The 12,630-nt window shown below is 43.8% G+C and overlaps 1 protein-coding gene across 3 annotated transcripts in view; it reads left to right on the top strand.

Moving 5' to 3' along the window:
- FIRRM (FIGNL1 interacting regulator of recombination and mitosis) overlaps nt 1–12,630 on the top strand; it is a 387,122-nt gene that overhangs the window by 157,613 nt on the left and 216,879 nt on the right. The window lies entirely within an intron of this gene.

Here is a 12,630-nt window from a genome sequence, read left to right as displayed (position 1 = left end):
TATGCCCAGTGCATATATCGGTTATGTAGTATTTGGTTTTACAGAAAGCGCTCATGGTCATACTCCTAATATCGGTAGTGGGCTGTTTTTGCAGCGCGAGTCTCAAGATCCATAATAAAGTGTATTCTAAAACATTTATTGCTGCTAATTCTTGTTCCATTATCTGCAGACACAAGTTTTCTGTTTCATTAGACTGACTCCTCTTAGATTAGTAATAGCAGAGGAAGGTTTTACTAGATTCACATCTGTGTGAGTGGTTCCTTCTGCGAGTCTGCATCTGTTCCCGCAGTCGCAACCACCCACACAGAAATTTGTGCTGGATGTGTGCGGGTGCCATTAATCCTAATGGCATGTCGCACGCACTGGAAATAGCACCTGCACTGGGAACCGCACTGCAATGAATGGGCTGCTGTACCTGAGCAAAACGCAGCTCAGAGTCGCATATGAGGGAACCCAGCTTAACGTAGCTTACTCTGCAAATACAAGTATGTTTGAATAAACAGAAAAAAATAAAGCATTGTTAAAACGAATTATAGTGGAGTTTTAAGCCCAAACTGTTTTCTCCATCTGGATAGAGTGTGGAAGGGTTAAATCTGTTTTACATTGCTTTTGGGTATCTCTTAGAGATTCCCTATTTCTTAAAACAGGCTTTCCCAGTGTTTAGATTTGTCCATCACTAACCCACTGGTGAGGTGAGGGAGAAATTAGTAGCAAAGAGTTTGATTTACCGATGTGTCCAGAGTATAACTGAAAACAAATTGTAAAGCGCAAGAGAATAATGTGACCCTATAGACAATTTCCATAAGTGTGCATCCACTTCTACTGAAGTGATGCTTTCAGGAGTCATTTGTATTGGGCAGTGGGCTCCTTTCACTAAAGCAGATTGCATGCAGTATTTAGGTCTCCAGACACATTTTCCCTAAATATTGCATGCAATCTTGAAATTGTCAATTCACTATGCAGTTTTGCAGTATTTGCCACAATACGCTCAGTAAATACTGCATAAAAAGGGGTTAAAGCCAATTCACAAAAGTAAATAAATGCATGCGGTAATTTTGTAGTGGTCCAGGCATGCAGTGTTTGAGGAATGTAAAAATATAATTGGGGGTCACCAAAGGGGATTGGGCCAAGCTTCAGTGTGAGCAGACGTGAGCTGGTCTGCTCCTGATTCTGCTAATTGCTAGCTTGTTATCAGCCGTGAACAGGCTTACCTGAGCAGAGAGACTGGTGGTTGTGGCGTGGGAGCGTGCTCATAGAGGGAGAAAGAGCTGAGAAGGAGGGGAATTATCATGTGCCGCAGCGTGAGGGCTCCGTACTCCCCTGTATTGGCTGTACAGATTCCGCTGTAGACAGACGGTTGTGCCATCCCCTGTCTGCTGTTCTCCATGATCCTGCAGTGACCTTGCAGTACCCCCCCCCCCCCTGATGGCGTTCCTGGATGGTCATGGTATCAAGGGGGGAGAGCATGTCGGCTTCAGATCCCAGAGCATGCCGGTAATGGATCAGAGTGGAAGTGTCACTCATTCTAGCCCAGTTCAGGAGGAGTCAGAGTGCTGTAATCCTAACTGAAAAACCTGAAATATCCAGAGTATTTGAAATACCCGAGCCATAAGAACTGTCGTAAATACGCTGAATACCTTGACGCTTGGGTATAATTACTAGAGCCATGCAGAGAAGGAATAGAGGGAATGGAACAACGCTGGCCCAGAACACCTATGACAGCAATGGGCTATATTCCCAATGGATACAGACAAAAGCTAAAGGCTCAGGGAGAAGCTCTCTGCAGGAAGCACTACTATGGAACCCTTGGCAATACAGCATACACAGTACAGTGCCTTGCGAAAGTATTCGGCCCCCTTGAACTTTTCAACATTTTGCCACATTTCAGGCTTCAAACATGAAGATATAAAATTTAAATTTTTTGTGAAGAATCACCAACAAGTGGGACACAATTGTGAAGTGGAACGAAATCTATTGGATATTTTAAACTTTTTTAGCAAATAAAAAACTGAAAAGTGGTGCGTGCAAAATTATTCGGCCCCTTTACTTTCAGTGCAGCAAACTCACTCCAGAAGTTCAGCGAGGATCTCTGAATGATCCAATGTTGTCCTAAATGACTGATGGTGATAAATAGAATCCACCTGTGTGTAATCAAGTCTCTGTATAAATGCACCTGCTCTGTGATAGTCTCAGGGTTCTGTTGAAAGCGCAGAGAGCATCATAAAGACCAAGGAACACACCAGGCAGGTCCGTAATACTGTTGTGGAGAAGTTTAAAGCCGGATTTGGATACAAAAAGATTTACCAAGCTTTAAACATCCCAAGGAGCACTGTGCAAGCGATCATTTTGAAATGGAAGGAATATCAGACCACTGCAAATCTACTAAGACCTGGCCGTCCTTCTAAACTTTCAGCTCAGACAAGGAGAAGACTGATCAGAGATGCAGCAAAGAGGCCCATGATCACTCTGGATGAACTGCAGAGAACTACAGCTGAGTTGGGAGAGTCTGTCCATAGGACAACAATCAGTCGTACGCTGCACAAATCTGGCCTTTATGGAAGAGTGACAAGGAGAAAGCCATTTCTCAAAGATATCCATAAAATGTCTCCTCTAAAGTTTGCCACAAGCCACCTGGGAGACCCACATGTTTGGTGTAAGAAGGTGCTCTGGTCAGATGAAACCAAAATCGAACTTTTTGCCCACAATGCAAAACGATATGTTTGGCGTAAAAGCAACACAGCTCATCACCCTCAACACACCATCCCCACTGTCAAACATGGTGGTGGAAGCATCATGGTTTGGGCCTGCTTTTCTTCAGCAGGGACAGGGAAGATGGTTAAAATTGAGGGGAAGATGGATGCAGCCAAATACAGGACCATTCTAGATGAAAACCTGTTGGAGTCTGCAAAAGACCTGAAACTGGGACGGAGATTTATCTTCCAACAAGACAATGATCCCAAACATACAGCAAAATCTACAAAGGAATGGTTCACAAATAAACGTATCCAGGTGTTAGAATGGCCAAGTCAAAGTCCAGACCTGAATCCAATCGAGCATCTGTGGAAAGAGCTGAAAACTGCTGTTCACAAACGCTCTCCATCCAACCTCACTGAGCTAGAGCTGTTTTGCAAGGAAGAATGGCAAGAATTTCAGTCTCTCGATGTGCAAATCTGATAGAGACATACCCCAAGCGACTTGCAGCTGTAATCGCAGCAAAAGGTGGCTCTACAAAGTATTAACGCAATAGGGCCGAATAATTTTGCACGCCCCACTTTTCATTTTTTTATTAGTTAAAAAAGTTTCAAAAATCCAATAGATTTTGTTCCACTTCACAATTGTGTCCCACTTGTTGGTGATTCTTCACAAAAAATTTTAATTTTATATCTTTGTTTGAAGCTTGAAATGTGGCAAAAGGTTAAAAAGTTCAAGGGGGCTGAATACTTTCGCAAGGCATTGTATCTACTTGCGCAGATATTGGAGAAGCAAGATCTTCAGGAGCAAATCCTGGCATCTATGTCTGCAGAGTAATAGGGGATTGATGTTTATGGAGAGGGGAAGCGAGGAGGAGAGGAAATAAATCTGTTAATAAAGAGACTATACAAAATGCACAGGGGGAAGAGCCATCTTTAAAAGACTTATTCCAAGCACTACAGATATGCAATACCTCACTGATTACTCTATCAATTCAGTTCCAGTATTTACGCGTGGAAGTTACTATTATATGCCATGATATGAAAAAGGTGCGAAAGTGCACAACTGCTGTGGAAGATGGAATTAGTAATGTTGAAGACACCTTGGCTTTTATGCAGCGTGATCTAAGACCCCTTTCACACCAGGGCGTTTTGCAGGAGCTATAGCGTTAGAAATAGCGCCTGAAATCCACCCTAAAAAGCTGCATAATTGTCTGTAGTGTGAAAGCCCGAGGGCTTTCAAACTACAACGGTGCACTGGCAGGACGTAAGGGAAAAGTCCTTCCAGCAGCTTCTTTGGAGCGGTGAAGGAGTGGTGTGTTTATCGCTCCTCCACTGCTGCTCCCCATTGAAATCAATGGGGCAGCGCTGTAATACCGCCGGCAAAACGCCGCTATTGCGGCGTATTGCTGGCAGTTTTAACCCTTTCTCGTCTGCTAGCGGAGGTAATAGCAGCGTTTTATCACCGACACTTTGGGCGGTGTGAGGATACTGGGTCTCCTGGAACAGGTAGAAGGAAGAAATGCTATAGAAAAAAGCATTTTAAAAAGCATTTTGCCTAACTTTTTTCTGTTAAGCGTGCACATAGGATACCATCAAGACCCCCTCCTCATGGAAAGTTCCCACGCCCATTTATTATTGTTCCATTGAAATACAAAAAATGAGGGCCGAATATATAGAAGTTAGAGTCTTTGCAAGCTTCAAATAACATATGGAATGTTATATCTGGCCAAGTTAAGGATTACTGTTAAGGACGAGACCATGAGACCATTTTTTTTTTTTTTGATAACTCTAATGCCGAGTACGGATTAGTCCGCCGGACAATCCGCCCGACTGTGTGCTAGTCCGCCAGACTTTTGAAATGAACAACTTGCCCACACACGGAGAAAAGTCTGTTCATTTTGAACGGGGCTCCATGTAGATGGAACTAGCAAAGGAAGTGAATGTTGCCTCCTTCATTGGCGAGATTGACACTTCCCTAGCCCTGTCACCTGGTATGGATTTAAAAGGGAAGCCCTACACTGAAAAAAAACAGCAGACCCTTATCCGAGCACACAGCCCGGCTGGTCAGGAAAGGGGGTGGGGCCAAGCGAGTGCCCCCTCACACCCTGAGCCGTACCAGGCCGAGTGCCCTCAACATGGGAGGTGCTTTGGGTAAGGGGGGGCCCTGTGGCCCACCCCAAAGCACCATGTCCCCATGTTGATGAGGACAAGGGCCTCTTCCCGACAACCCTGGCCACTGGTTGTCGGGGTCTGCGGGCAGGGGGCTTATCAGAATCCGGGATCCCCCTTTAATAAGGGGGCCCCCAGATTCCGGCCCCCTACCCTATGTGAATGAGTATGGGGCACATTGTACCCATTCACCTGGGGAAAAAGTGTACTTAAAACACAACACAGGTTTTAACCACTTCAATACAGGGCACTTTCGCCCCCTTCCTTCCCAGCCCAATTTTCAGCTTTCATCGCTCTAGCGCTTTCAGTGACAATTGTGCGGTCATGCTACACTGTACCCAAATGAAATTTTTATCATTTTGTTCGCACAAATAGAGCTTTATTTTGGTGGTATTTATTCACGACTCCATTTTTAATTTTTTGCGATATAAGCGCAAAAAAAGCGGAAATTTGGAAAAAAAACAATATTTTCTTTTTTCTATTTTAAAAGAAATCCAATAAAATCACATTTTGTCATAAATTTAAGCCAAAATGTATTCTGCTACATGTTTTTGGTAAAAAAAAATTCTGTTAAGTGTATAATAATTGGTTTGTGTGATCACGGACATATGTAAGCAAATGATCATGTACATATGTGTGCAGGTGATCACGTACATATGTGTGCAGATAATCATTGGGACATGTGATTTTAGTGGGACATATGTGGGGGACATGTTTTTATTATTAGGGACATGTGTATTTATTATTTGGGGACATGTGTGTTTTGGGGACATGTGTGGGGACATTGTGTTTATACTGTGTGGTGTGTTTACACTGTGTGGTGATTTGTGTTTACACTAGACTGGTGATCAGTGAGTAAAAAGCTGTAAAAAACAGCTCATAGTCACTGATCATCAGCCGGCTGCAGCGATCTGCTCTCCTCTCCCCAGCGATGACTTCTGTGTGAGGAGAGGAGGAGCCGATTGCCTAGCAACCGGCTGTTTGTTTACATCACATGACGGCCGTGATTGGACAAGGCCGTCATGTGATCAGGAGGGCCAATCACAGAGCCCTCCTGCCGATCTGAGATGCGCGATCCCGCTCCTTCTGATGGACGTTCCTGAACGTCCTATCAGAAGTAGACGGCTCCCGCCCGGCCGTATATGTGCATTGGCCAGGTGGGAAGTGGTTAAAATACTTTATTAGACAGCTCCGGGGGTCTTCCCTTCTTCCGTCTTTCGGGGGTCTTCTCGCCAGACTCCTCCGCTATCTTCTGCTAGCTCTTTTAGTAGCGGAGGAGCCCGGCTTTCTTCTTGGTCGCCGCCCGGGGGGTCTTCTTCCCACTTAGGGGGTCTTGTTACGCTCTTCGGTTCTTCTTGCCGGGCCTCCGCTTTCTTCTTCCAGCTCTTTTACTAGCGTTGGCCCAGTCTGCTGTCGCCGTCGCCTTATACTTCTTCTGCTTCTTCTTCCTTCTTCTGATGTTGACACAACGCACTCTCCGGCCATAATGCTGGGGACGCGTTGTGCCCGACTTATATAGGGACAAGGGGCGGGGTCACCGGGTGATGTCACATGGTGAGCCCTCCCTTTGTCACGGTCCTGGAGGATGCTGGGACTGTGACATCATAGGGGGCGGGGTCACCATGTGAGATCACCCGGTGACCTCGCCCCTTGTCTCTATATAAGTCGCCGCACAACGCGTCGTCGGGTAGTTGCATCTTTTTTTAATAGGTATACAGGTTTATTCTTGTATAAGAGAATATATAAACTATAACTTAGTCCCTATGTTGGATACATTTTAAGATGAAGAGTAGAGTGAATTTAAGATGAAGAGTATGGACCAAATTAACTTTATCAGTGGTAGAGCGTGCAAGTTTAATAAAAATGTTTTGGGCCTCACAGTTACTTTTTTTTACACAATTCACCGATCTGGATACCACTTAAATCACCTGTTCTCAAACCGGGGGTCACGACACCCTGGGGGGTCGCTTGCTGATTTACCAGGGGGTCGCGAACGATGATCCAATTCGGACAGACCCGACTCTGTACACATAGTAATGTTGGATCTGTCTCGGCCAGTGAAACGTCACTTTCGGGAGAGGAGAGACCCAGCGGAAGTGATGCATTTTACACTTATTTTTACCAGTAAACTATATAAGGCTTATAAAGTATAGCTCAGTTTACTGGTAAAAATTAGCGTAAAATGCAAGACTTCGGTGGGTGTAAAAAGATGTCCGCTTGTCGACTTCTAACTGTAGCCTTACTGCAGAGTGTACCAAGATGGCGGCAACGGAACGCCGCTTCCCTTTCCACATTAGACGGGTTGCTAATTCTGATGGAGCACCTGAGTAAGTAAGTCGTAGGTAGGTAAGTCAGATACAAATTAATAAAAACATATTAGTACCGTGTGCCACCAGCCCGATCAATCAATAGATTGTGAATAAATAAGTCCAGCGTGACCTGACTGTGCAAGAAAAAAAAATGGAACAAAACATATAATTTTATATATAAACGTTTCAGTTGGTTCCTCAGAAGTGGTTATTCTGTGCCAGTGCTAGATATACAAAGTGTATAGCACCCAAACACCCGTGATGTGCCACCACCTTCTGAATTGTGCAATCACCAGAATACGATATAATAAGGGCCTGATCAGAACATGGGTCTTTCAATCATTTGTACTGGTTACTCCAAAGATGCCTCAGAAGATCCAGCGGTATGTATTCTCCACCTATATACTCATGCAATATAAAGAGCCATCATTGTGCAATATTCCAGATAAGATAATTTATTTAGCTTAAAACATGAACAGATGTACACTCACATGATAGGGTGTTAGACCGCCTCTAATTCTATCCAGCAATCCGACATAGTTTGTATACGCCGATCTGTGCTTGGAAGCCGATGTGCATTCCAAGCTTAATTTTCTTTGCGGGTCATAGGCCAGATGTGACGCCGGCATCGCTCCACTAGCCTCAATGTGTTTTACTTTAAATATGCGTCATTAAGAAGCTTTGAAGCTAGTGGAGCGATGCTGATGTCACATCTGGCCCCTGACCAACAACGAAAATGAGGCTTGGAACTCACGCTGGCTTCCCAGCACGGAGCAGCGTATATGAACTGTATGTCGAATTGCTGGATAGACCTGGTGCCGATCTAACACCACCCTATCGTGTGAGTGTACATCTGTCATTTTAAGCTAAATTATCTTTTTTTGGAATTGTGCGCAATGATGGCTCCTGCGTATCAGATATTTATATTTTGATTCATAACAGTCGCAAAATTACAGCAATGAAGGAGCAATGAAAATAATTTTACTGTTGGGGTCCCCATAACTTGGGAAATTTTATCAAGGGGTCACAGCACTAGGAAGGTTGAGAACCACTGGCTTAAAGCGGGAGTCCACCGGGACTCCGCGTTTTTTTTTTTTTTTTAAAAAGCCAGCAGCTACAAATACTGCAGCTGCTGACTTTTAAAATAGTGACACTTACCTGTCCAGCGCGCCCGCGATGTCGGCACCCGAAGCCGATCGCTAGGTCGTCTGTCGGGTCCTGCCGCCGCCATCTTGGGTATGGGAATCAGGAAATAAAGCCTTTCGGCTTCATTTCCCGGTTCCCTACTGCGCATGCGCGAGCCGCGCGGCGCAATCCGGACGGTCCTCGCTGCCTCTGGGAACTGTGTGTTTCCCAGCAGGCAGCGGGGCACTTGCGCAAAGGGGCGGGCAGTTGCGGAAAGGGGCGTAATCTTTGCCCCTTTCCGCAGACAGCTATCCCGGAAGTGGGTGCAGTTACCTGGATTATCCAGGTAACTGCACCCCCCTCCCCCCTGAAAGGTGCCAATTGTGGCGCCGGAGGGGGGGGGGGATTCCAAAGAGCGGAGGTCCATTTTAGGGTGGACCTCCGCTTTAAATGGTTTAAAAAAAATAAAAATAGATTCCCTTTTTTGAACATTGCCTTGGAAAGGGCAAAATACTAGAATTAAGCTGAATACACTACAACTCCCCAAAGACAAGAGGGGCCTATCCGTTCCAAATTCTAAAATTAATTTTTTAGCAGCACAACTCCAACAGGTTGCAGGATTGGGGAGTGATGGATTGGACAGATCCTGTCTATATCGATACTTTTGAGCAGATCCTCACAATATCATTTGATAGCTCCATAAGGATTGGGTAACTTCGTGCGTCACAGGGTCCTATCCTGGGACTCGTACATAAAGTTTGCCAGGAAATGAGACTTATTATGCAGTATAGTTATATTTCAATCTATTACAAGTATAAAGAAGGGTAGTTATGGCGCTCTCCTGATATTATGTCTACTTAGTGTCTACAATAACCGTGCCTTATTATTAAATTATCCACTAGTAACTGACATATAAAAATAAAAAATTTAAAATTCCTTATGTGCAATTTACAACCAACAATATACACCGTGCTTGGAAATATGACAAAAATGCTATTTAGATTATCACTAAATTACTATATACTGGTGCAAAAATTCAATATACTTTCTATAAAAATACTTGTGTGCGTTTTTACTAATCACATGATGAGCTAAGTGCCTAAAATAGTGCCACAGATTCAATAAATGCAATAAAGTGCTACGTGCTTCTATAAATACATAAATACAGTGCTTTATATTCAATAAAAAGTCGCTATAAGAGAAATTACAAAAATGCAGATGCAAATTGATAAAAATGTCCAGCAGCAGAAAAATGATATCAGAAAGTCCTATCTGGGACAAAAAGTGACAGTGTGCTTCAGTGCTTGGTGACTTCCTGGATTGCAACCGGTGCGATTCCCATGCATAAAGACAATAATCCGCACTCACCAGCTCCCCTGCCCCTTGAGGGGTTAATGCGCCTCCACAGTGTAAGCCCCTGTGTCGCTATATGGAGCTGCTTCAGTTGCCATCCAGTAGTATCCCTCATTAAAAACAAAATGATGCAAACATAGTGTGATCCCGTTTAAAAACAACATTTTATTAGGTGTATAAGAGGTTACTCACAAACCGAAGGGTAAAAACAATGCCTCAGTATATTTTCTGCTCACAGCTTTTGAATTCGCCGCCGTAATGAGAGAATGTACACCTTAGGCCACGCCCTACGCGTTTCGTCATTGGACGTCGTCTGGAGTGGCCATCTTGGTGCTCCACTCTCTTAATATAGGGTGTACTTCTTGTACGGCGCGAGCGCATGAACGCCATTTTTCTTTCTGGCATAGGATGTTAATTGGACACACCTATTGATGATCTGGCATTTACGCAGATCCACAGTATGTGTTGTGAATGATGAAGGGACCAGAGAGCAGGTGGAGCTTGCGCAAATCCACATACTCTGCTGTTATTAAAAGAATGGACTCAGACACAACCAGCGTATGTGTCATTTCTTAAGCACTTCCCGACCAGCGCACGACGATGTACGTCGACAGAATGGCACGGGCAGGCATATTGGCGTACAGGTACGTCCAATATTCAATGCCGCCCTGCCATCGGGAGCACGCCGCCAGCGGCGCGCTCCCGCGCTGGTCGGGACCCCCGTGAGTGCGGTCGCGGGACCCGCAGACTTGATCGCCGCGGGCATCCCCACGATCGTCTCGCAGAGCGGCCGAATGGAGGAAATGCAGAGTAAACAGCATTTCTCCATTCTGCCTAGCAACTAGTGACGCTGATCTCTGCTCCATGTGATTGGAGCAGAGATCAGTGTTCACTAAATGAAAGCCCAACCCCCCCCCACAGTTAGTAACGCACCCCTAGGAACACTTAACCCCTACACTGCCACCCCCTGGTTAACCCCTTCACTGCCAGTGTCATTTACACAGGAATCACTGCATTTATATAGCAGTGATTACTGTATAAATGACTGGTCCCAAAAATGTGTCAAAAATGTCCGATGGGTCCCCCACAATGTCGCAGTCTCAATAAAAATCGCTGATCGCCGCCATTACTAGTAAAAAAAAAAATAATAAAAAATTATTAATAAAAATGCTATAAAACTATCCCTATTTTGTAAACGCTATAACTTTTGCGCAAACCAATCAATAATCGCTTATTGCGATTTTTTTTTAACCAAAAATATGTAGAAGAATACGTATCGGCCTAAACTGAGGGAAAAAAATGTTTTTTTTATATATTTTTGGGGGATATTTATTATAACAAAAAGTAAAAAATAATGCGTTTTTTTCAAAATTGTCGCGCTATTTTTGTTTATAGCGCAAAAAATAAAAACCGCAGGGGTGATCAAATACCACCAAAAGAAAGCTCTATTTGTGGGAAAAAAAGGACGTCAATTTTGTTTGGGAGCCACGTCGCACGACCGCGCAATTGTCAGTTAAAGCGACGCAGTGCCGAATCGCAAAAAGTGGTCTGGTCTTTGACCAGCAAATTGGTCCGGTCTGAAAGTGGTTAAAATAAGCGGCTTTATAAAACCGCACACGTAAAATATAAAGCCGCCTATTTTAAGAAATGACACATACGCTGGTTGTGTCTGAGTCCATTCTTTTAATAACAGCAGAGTATGTGGATTTGCGCAAGCTCCACCTGCTCTCTGGTCCCTTCATCATTCACAACACATACTGTGGATCTGCGTAAATGCCAGATCATCAATAGGTGTGTCCAATTAACATCCTATGCCTGTAAGAAAAATGGCGTTCATGCGCTCGCACATGCGCCGTACAAGAAGTACACCCTATATTAAGAGAGTGGAGCACCAAGATGGCCGCTCCAGACGACGTCCAATGACGAAACGCGTAGGGCGTGGCCTAAGGTGTACACTCTCTCATTACGGCGGTGGTGGCGGTGAATTCAAAAGCTGTAAGCAGAAAATATACTGAGGCATTGTTTTTACCCTTCGGTTTGTGAGTAACCTCTTATACACCTAATAAAATGTTGTTTTTAAACGGGATCACACTATGTTTGCATCATTTTGTTTTTAATGAGGGATACTACTGGATGGCAACTGAAGCAGCTCCATATAGCGACACAGGGGCTTACACTGTGGAGGCGCATTAACCCCTCAAGGGGCAGGGGAGCTGGTGAGTGCGGATTATTGTCTTTATGCATGGGAATCGCACCGGTTGCAATCCAGGAAGTCACCAAGCACTGAAGCACACTGTCACTTTTTGTCCCAGATAGGACTTTCTGATATTTTTCTGCTGCTGGACATTTTTATCAATTTGCATCTGCATTTTTGTAATTTCTTATAGCGACTTTTTATTGAATATAAAGCACTGTATTTATAGAAGCACGTAGCACTTTATTGCATTTATTGAATCTGTGGCACTATTTTAGGCACTTAGCACTTTGCTCATCATGTGATTAGTAAAAACGCACATTAGTAAAAACGCACACAAGTATTTTTATAGAAAGTATATTGAATTTTTGCACCAGTATATAGTAATTTAGTGATAATCTAAATAGCATTTTTGTCATATATTTCTAAGCACGGTGTATATTGTTGGTTGTAAATTGCACATAAGGATTTTTATATTTTTTATTTTTATATGTCAGTCACTAGTGGATAATTTAATAATAAGGCACGGTTATTGTAGACACTGAGTAGACATAATAGCAGGAGAGCGCCATAACTACCCTTCTTTATACTTGTTTATGTTTTTCAACCTTTGGGTTGGATATTTTAGGTAGTGGCAGCCCCTCATTCCCACGTCAACTGTTATTTGTTTATAAGGTCTCACATTTTGGGTTTAATCATAATTTCACTTCCATAGCGCACCTTGACCCCCCTTTTCTATATTTCAATCTATTCCCCCCTGTATTAGGAAATAGGCAGATTAAAAGGG

Source organism: Lithobates pipiens, unplaced genomic scaffold (assembly GCF_037356315.1).
Source record: "Lithobates pipiens isolate NorthernLeopardFrog02 unplaced genomic scaffold, aLitPip1_a1.2 Scaffold_23, whole genome shotgun sequence".
NCBI classification, from domain to species: Eukaryota; Metazoa; Chordata; class Amphibia; order Anura; family Ranidae; genus Lithobates; species Lithobates pipiens.
This window is presented reverse-complemented; position numbering and strand designations above follow the sequence as displayed.